Consider the following 8,480-nt stretch of genomic DNA (forward strand, 5'->3'; position numbering starts at 1 on the left):
CAGCTGCAGCTTCCAAACCGTCTTCAAGGGTAACCCCATGTAGAGCACATTACAGTAGTCTAGACGAGAGGAGACCAGGGCATGTACTACCGATAACTTTGGTTTTACCATCTGCCTCCCACCCCATAAGATGATACAGTTCAGTCTGGTTTTGGGTTCGGCATATAGATGGTAAAAGCAAGACGGTATTTTTTGCTGGAGAATGCAAGAGACATAGGGAAAGCAGCACTATCTGAATAATGTAAGTCCTGAGCAATTTGGGGCTATTGGTAAAAGATGTCACCTTAAACTGTCACCAGAAGGAGCCATTCACAATTTCTGAACAGTCTACAAAGGCAGCAAATGAAGGGCACCCTCCTTGTTTCCCACAGAAAGACACCTTAATTCAAACAAACTCAGATAGAAAGTGAGGCTAGAATGATGGGAGGGACCATTGTTCAGTGGGAGAGTACATGTTTTCATGCCAAAGGTTCAAATTTCAATGCTCAACTTCTCCAGGTAAAGAGTACTAGGTAGCAGGGATGGGAAAGATGTCCACCGCCTAAGAGCTTGCAGAGTGGCTGCCGCTCAATAAGACATGAGTGTGCTCCATAGACCAAGGATCTGATTCAGTATAAGTCTGCTTTACCTGTTTATATGCTTCTTGAGCATTTAGCTTTTTCTTTTCTGTTTCGCATTTATCAGCCAGTTCTTTCTCAACACCTAGTGCCAACTTGGACTAAATGTGAACAAATTTGAGTTAGATTCATGCAGTTTTAGTCATACTTAGAGATCAATGGGAGCTATGTTAGTCATGACTAACTTAAGTGCCATGGATTTCAGCGGGTCTTCTCTAACTCTGAATCCAACCCCTCATATGCTGAAGAATCAAGGATAAATCAAGCAATGTGCATGCATGTGTGAATCAGCCCAAGGTACTTAAATGTGGAATACTAACATGGTATAGTGACTAGAGTGTTGGATCTGAGTCTGGGAGATGTTTGTTCAAAACACGTCTCAGCCATGAAGTTCAACTGGGTGAACTTTGGCTAGTCACAAATTTTCCAGGATTCTGGCTCATGTGTAGAGCCTCCTCTCTCCTCTTCAGACTGTTGGCCCTCCATGGGTTGTGGGTGACAAATGCGATGAGGGAGAGGGGCGGGCCTGGAGTCTTTCTCCTCATGCATTGACTTTAACCTTTTTTGAACACTAGAATAGGGCATATCTCTCAGCCTAATCTACTTCTCAGCCTTGTTGTGAGGATAAAATTTGATAACCACCCTGAGCTCCTGGCAGAAGGGCAGGATACAAACCTATTTATTATCAGCATAATTAATACCTGAAGGGTTCTTTCATATTTTTTTTAATTAATGGGCCCCCAACATTAACATGCATTTTTCTCTCCAAATTAGAAATATTCATGGAATAAATATGCCAGGAAATTCTGAAATAACTCAGGGCCCAAACACATATTAGTTTAAAGACATAGCTAGCAGCTACATTTTTTTTTTACTCCAGAGTAAACACAGGCATCAAGATCTCAATTGGGCCCCTAACATGGGTATAGGGAAACATTAACCCTCCCCACACTGAGGTCTTCATGTGGATTGGGGCACCCACCCGCACCAGCAATTTATATTGCCAAATAGTGATCCATTAAAGCAAATATTGTTGCAGGCCCAGGGGGTGGGGGGATCTGAATTGGGACAGCAGTGGACGGGTGGGGGAGGAAGGGTTAAAGTCCCTCTGAACCCACACTAGGATCCTGATCCAGAATGGAGGTGCTGCACTTACTGTAGAGTAAAAATGGGGAGAAGTAATGTGTGCTTTGGGTCTCAGAGAAAGAAAAGTGTTCTTAAAACTGAGCAGTTAAAAAGTCTGCCTTTTTATTGTCATGCTTTCTCTTTAGCTATAGCTCAAAGTGAAAAACAGCACTCCAAAGACAATAAAACATGGCATTTTGTAAGGAAGAATGTGCTAATCAGCAATTACTCTTTCTGGCAGTTTCACTAGCAGAATTTCTACATCGGTCATGTAGCTTTAAGCTTACAATGGGCTCCTTCACACTGAGCTTTTATCCTGCAATTGAGATTGCTCCTTCACAGAAGTTTGCGGGCTTTTTATATGATGCCGTGGTCATTCAAAGCGAATCCTGCACTAAATGCCCTTTGTTTCATTTTTAAATAGATCGCAGATAATGAGCTATCAAATTACCCCGTTGTGTTCCGCTTCAGTTTCCTCTATGAAAAGAGTTAAAGCAGCAAGAAGAGGAACGAGATCAATGAAAGATGTAAGACTCAGATATGGGGAGAAGGGGGGGAAGGAAGCACGTGTAAAGGGAGTTGGTTGTGATCCTGCATTTAAAATGGAAGCAGAAAGCCCCATTTTAAATGCAGGATTTTAGGCTGGTGTAGAGATGCCCAGATAGTGTAGAGCAGTGGTTCTCAACCTTCCTAATTCTGCGACCCTTTAATACAGTTCCTCATGTTGTGGTGACCCGCAACCATAAAATTATTTTTGTTGCTACTTCATAACTGTAATTTTGTTACTGTTATGAATCATAATGTAAATATCTGATATGCAGGATGTATTTTCATTGTTACAAATTGAACATAATTAAATCATAGTGATTAATCACAAAACCAATATGTAATTATATATTGTGAAATATTTATTTCTAATTACAAATAAATGAAATTTTGTCTTGAAGCATGGTGTAGCATGGGTAACAGTCTTAATATAACAACAGTAAACTACATTGCTACATTTTGCGACAGTATGCATAAAAAGCCAACGTCAGTGCGAAGGTTGAGACTGCTTCTTTCTCACCAGATCAGAAATTCTCGGGGCAGTCTTTGCAAGAGCACAACGAAGATCATCTTCCACAACAGGTCTACTTCTGTATTTAGACTTGATAACCAACAAGCTGGAAAACCCTGTTTCACAAAGATATGTTGTTGGAAATGGAAGGAAAAGGCGCAACGCAGTCTCAGACAGAATAGGATATGACTGCAAACACTTGATCCAGAATTTTGTAACTGGCATTGTAGAGAAATCAGTTCTCGCTGCATCGCTGTTAATAAGTTCAATGAACTCCTCTTGTGCTGTCTCAGGAACATCTTCAACTTTGACTGTGAAAGGGCTTCTGGCAAGTGCAAATGGGGTGTCAGGTAGATTTGGAAAGTACGATGAAATTTCATCTGTAAGCATGTGCAAGTGTTCTTTCACAGAAATTATCATCATAATCCTTTTGTCTGGTTCAATGTCATGTTCCTCAAAGAAAGCAGATAAGGTAGGCAACATGTAAATTTTATTTTCATCCAATTTTTTTTTGCCAAAGCTGAAGTTTCATTTGGAATGATCGGATCTTTTCAGACAAATCGAAGCATGTTGCATTTGGTCCTTGCAGTGATAAATTTAACTCATTCAAGATGGCAAAGATGTAAACCAAGTAAGCTATTTTCTGCAGTTCACTTTTATCGCTGAAAAGTGCTTCGAACTGCAGTCTTGCTTTCTGATTAAAAAAGTTTTGAGTTCATCACGAAGCTCAAAAACACATTTTAAAACTTTTCCTCTCGACAACCATCTCACTTCAGTGTGAAATAGCAGAGCATTGTTTGGCGCATCCAACTCGTTGCACAGTTGCGAAAACAGTCGACTGTTTAAAGTGCTCGCCTTTACAAAATTGACAGAACTTATGACGCTTTTCATTACTTCTTGTAACTCTTGTGGCAGCATCTTCATTGCTAATATTTGCCGATGAATCATACAGTGAGTTCCGATGACTTTTGGTGACTCATTCAGTACCAAACATTGAAATCCAGATCGACATCCTAGCATAGCTGGAGCACCATCTGTGCAAACACCACAAACCTTTTCCCAAGAGATCTTATGCTCTTTCAGAAATGAACCAACTGTGTCAAATACATCACGTGCAGTAGTTGTCGTTTCAAGAGGTTTGCAAAAAAGAAACTCATCTTTAAAGTCGCCATCATTAATATACCTCACGTAAACCAGTAACTGTGAACAGTTTGCAAATGTCTGTAGATTCATCAAGCTGGATACTAAATATTGGAAGTGGAGCAGGTTTTATTTCCTGGATTATCTGATCAAGAATATCAGCAGACATGTCATCTATTCTTCTGCAGACAGTGTCGTTAGATAAGAAAATTGTACTCAATTTCGTAAGAAATTCATCTCCGATCATAACTCGAACAATGCCTTTGGCCGCTGGCAACAGTAAATCCTCAGCAATGGTGTGAGGTTTCATAGCTCTGACGATTCTGAGTGCCACCAAATATGAAGCTTCAATGGCTGCGACGTTTTGTTTGTGGTACTTGCCACCAGTGTCAAGTCCGGCTTTCTTGTAGGGATGGCGGAGAATTTCTCCCCGAAACTTCGGGGGGCCGAGCGCCAACGTGTTCGGCCCCCCAAACAAGTTTCGGGGAGAAATTCTCTGCACCCCCCCGCACCCCGCACCCCCCCCGGGACGGGACTTACCTTTGGCGAATGTCCCTCCCGGCAGTGGGTCCGGCTATTTGCATTGCCCTTATTTTCGCCGTAGTCTACATAAAGATTTACGTAGACTACAGCGACCAAATAAGGAACGTGAATGGCGGCTCCTTATGGGGGCCGCCATTTGCGTACGCGCTTTTTTTTTTTAAAGTCATCCGTGATAGGCTACGTGGCGATTTACATAGCCTATCACGGCTGACTTTGCAGATCTAGCCGTGATAGGCTACGTTAATCGTCACGTAGCCTATCACGGGGGCGTTGTTTTTTTTTTAAACTGTTTAGTTCGCAGCCGGGCAAGTCGAGGCGCCTCCTCCCCAGCCTGAATTTCTGCCGGGCGAGGCAGGAAGCCTCCCCCCGGCCTGAATTTCGGCCGGGCGAGGAGGGAAGCCTCCCCCCCGGCCTGAACTTCGCGGGGGGAGCAACGAAGCGCCTCCCCCCCACCGCGGGAAATCTTCGAGGACAGGTAAGTGACTTTCATCCACCCCTACTTTCTTGAGTCCATCAGCTTTGCTTCTAAAATAGTTGGTATCCTTGCCAGCAAAGCTCGGATACTTGCTATCAAAATGGCGTTTTAGTTTGTTCGGCTTCATAGATTCGGCTGATAGAACTTCACAACAAATAACACATTGCGGTTTCTCAATTCCTGCTGTAATTATCGAGGTAAAACCATACTGTAAAAAATCCTCACTATATTTTCTTTTCTTAACGCTCTTCTCTACACGATCCATTGTCGTGGGATGGTTTGCTAATGAAAATAATATATAACAATAGTTTTAATAATACAAAAGATGATATATGGCATAATTCAGTCAATACAGTTCATTAAAGTTTCCTATGATTTACCATTCTCTGTGTTGTTGTTTTTACATACCTGTTACTATCACAAGGAGGCAGTATTCACATCAACCACAGCTGAATATAAAAAGACCAATCAGCATCCAGATTAAGTTCCTATGGTACAGATATATTTTTTTTGCAGTAGTTGATGATTTTACAGTACATGATTTTACATTTACCCAGTAATTATAATTCATGAAGTGTCGTTTTACCTCCAATACTGCTGCTTTCAACACAGTAGCTGCTTTTAACAGAATAGCTGCTTTCAACACAGCAGCTGCTTTCTACACAGTAGCTGCTCTCTACACATGTGTGACTGGTCTGCATAAGTACATTATGGTGCCAACCCTGTCACATACACCTGTATTTGTACGGGGTGTATGTGATGGGGTTGGCACGATGATGTCATCACGCCGGGTACTCGTATGTGGGCGTATCTGCATGTGGGTGGACCCGCCAGGAGACGGATAGAGGAGCGGTGTCTCGGTTCCTAAGACCATCAGAAATATGTGTTTTCCGATGGTCTTAGGTGACCCCTGTGAAAGGGTCGTTCGACCCCCGAAGGGGTCGCGACCCACAGGTTGAGAACCGCTGGTGTAGAGCTTCATGAATTGAAAAAGTAAAAGCCTCTCTAGGTAAAGTAAAACAGCACTATAAGGCATTGCTTAGGTCTCTTCATGCCAAGTGAGCCAGTATATTGTAGTTTAAAGTGTGTTTATTGTGGAATAGAGAGACAGGGTTCAATTCCCATTCAGCCATGAAACTCAATGGGCTACTTAGACTTGCTGCTCTCAGCCTAACTTACTGATATCTATACCTGAGTCAAGTTCCTACATAGTATTGAAGGTGCCTTATAAGAATAAAATGCAAAGTAGAATATACCAAACAAGGGAAAAAGCACAAGATAGTACAAGATTTAAACAGGCAAAATATCAATACAGGAGCCATTAAAAACAATTAACGTGCAATCCTAACATAAGAAGAGCTCTGCTGGATCACACCAAAGGTCTGATCCTAGACATGTCTATTAAGGGGAAATATTTCCATCATGGCAGTTAGTATAAATGCAGTTCACACAATAACTGAAGTTGCACACTTACTCAATTAAATTGTGGAATTTAATTCTACAACAGTTCAAACTTGCTCAAGAATAGTTTTTCTTCATAAAAGGTTTTTTGGCAAAAGGGATGGTGGAACATTTCATATTTGTTTTTGGATGTGTTCTTGGTGTAGGTTGGAGCAAGACGAGATAATGATTTGGTTGTCAGCACTGTTACAGTATTTAAAAAAACAACAACTTGGTATCAATATGTTAAGAGCAGTATATTAGTCCAAGCTCCTTTTAAATTGAGAGAAAGTGAAGTAAACTTACTACAGCTATTTCCCCAATATAATTAATATTTTTCAGTGCTAATTCTAGAGTAAACTTTTGGGTGGAAAGTCTGTATGGAAGGAGATTAAAAAACAAAACAAAACACAATTCGAGATGTTCTGCATATTGGAAAGAATTAAACAATACTTGGAGAAATGCCAACAGATGGAAGAACAAACACCACTATTGTTTCAATACTTCCTGAGGGCTCCTACAAATATAAGTCGCTAGGGTTCTGCTTCAGGGATCCTACGAACTCTATGACAGTCCGCCGCCCAGCCTCGAAAACAGTGCTCAGCAGGCAATCCAAGGGGAAATTACTTAATGCCTGACTGGGCTTTTGGGTCTGGGTGTTCAGGATTCTTAAATCAAAGTAGCCAGAATCCACAGCTCCACTTCCCCACCCTCTTTCCAAGCTCTTTGCTCCCCTGTGACCTCCCAGCAGAGAAGACCAGGGCTGCCAGACTGCTGTTTTCCATTCCTGCTAAATTTCATTGGGTCATGCCCTCGCCAGGGCTGTTTTGTTATGAAGGTGCTCAGCTGAGGTCAGCCCCCTGTTGAAGCAACGTCCCTTTATCCTGGGATTCTGAACAGGGGCTGTCCCAGGTTCTGCATAGCCTGATCCAGCTGAGGCTACCTGGAACATTAGTATCTGCCACTTATTTCTAGATTCTTGCCACAGCTCAGTCTTCTCCTTTGTTTGGCACCTCACTGGGTCACCGCCCAGCTGGAACAAGACAGCGAGGAGGAGTTACTCAACAAGATAGGAGACGCTAGATGGTGCTTACGAGGACAACTGAAGGATAAGGAAGGCTATCTTATGCAGTCTTACCATTATGTAGTCTGTTTCTCCTCATGACACAACGTGGCATGCATTTACACATTTACTGGGGAAAAAAATCATTATTTTTCTACATCTTCTAACATTTACCTCCCAATTACCATGATTCTGGTTGTCTTTATTGTTAGGCTTGTTAAGGTGAAGAGATGAAGTTTTTGTTTCCACTCAGTTGCATCTGTTGAATTGTTAAAAGGATAATTATCAGCTCATAATTGTAACCATGATTACTCACTGCCATATTCTCCCTGAGATTTTCTCTGTCACTGGAGAGCGTTGAAGCCAATTCTTCTTCTTGTGAATATCTGAACACACTAATGAAAGAAGAAGTCAAGGTAGTCTCCTTGGCTAAAAGAAATTAACAAATGGAGGCATTTCAAATAAGACTGCGAACTTTCCCCAATGAGGGTGCAACGCATACGATTGCACCCTACACAACAGATTGTATCAGCCTGTTTTCTAATGAATCTTTAGATGTAAACTCTTTCCTGCCAATCATTATTATTTTCTGCAAATGACTGTTATCCTTACGTCTGCCTCTTTCTTTATATAGCATGGGTTGACCAGATAACCATGCCACTTTATACAACAATCTCTACCAGCTGGCATGCATCTCAGGATACTCATGTAAAATGCAATGATAGTATCTATGCTGTATATCAGTCTCAAAAGTAGTTTGCCATGGGGGGGGTATCTTGAAGCCACGGATCTCACAGAATTTCATCTGCAGCTGTTTGGATTCTGGTCAGTGTATGTGCATAAAATCATTTATTGTGAATAACATGATCTTATATTTTTTAGCAGATTTTTCAGCAGGGTAGCTCGGGCCCTGGACAAGAAGAGGAAGAGCCATCTACAGGCTACGTTGGCCACCCGACTTCAGCTGGGGTGCTTGATTGCGGCTGTCGCCATCTTCCTCCCACCAATTAGTATAGCGCT

At 41.9% G+C, this 8,480-nt stretch overlaps 1 pseudogene; it reads right to left on the reverse strand.

The window, feature by feature from the left end:
* Positions 1 to 2,775: 2,775 nt before the first annotated feature.
* Positions 2,776 to 5,774, reverse strand: ZBED11 (zinc finger BED-type containing 11; annotated as a pseudogene).
* Between the last annotated feature and the right edge of the window lie 2,706 nt (positions 5,775 to 8,480).

Source organism: Heloderma suspectum, chromosome 5 (genome assembly GCF_057233095.1).
Source record: "Heloderma suspectum isolate Gila_16-S chromosome 5, 16-S_ref, whole genome shotgun sequence".
NCBI lineage: Eukaryota > Metazoa > Chordata > Lepidosauria > Squamata > Helodermatidae > Heloderma > Heloderma suspectum.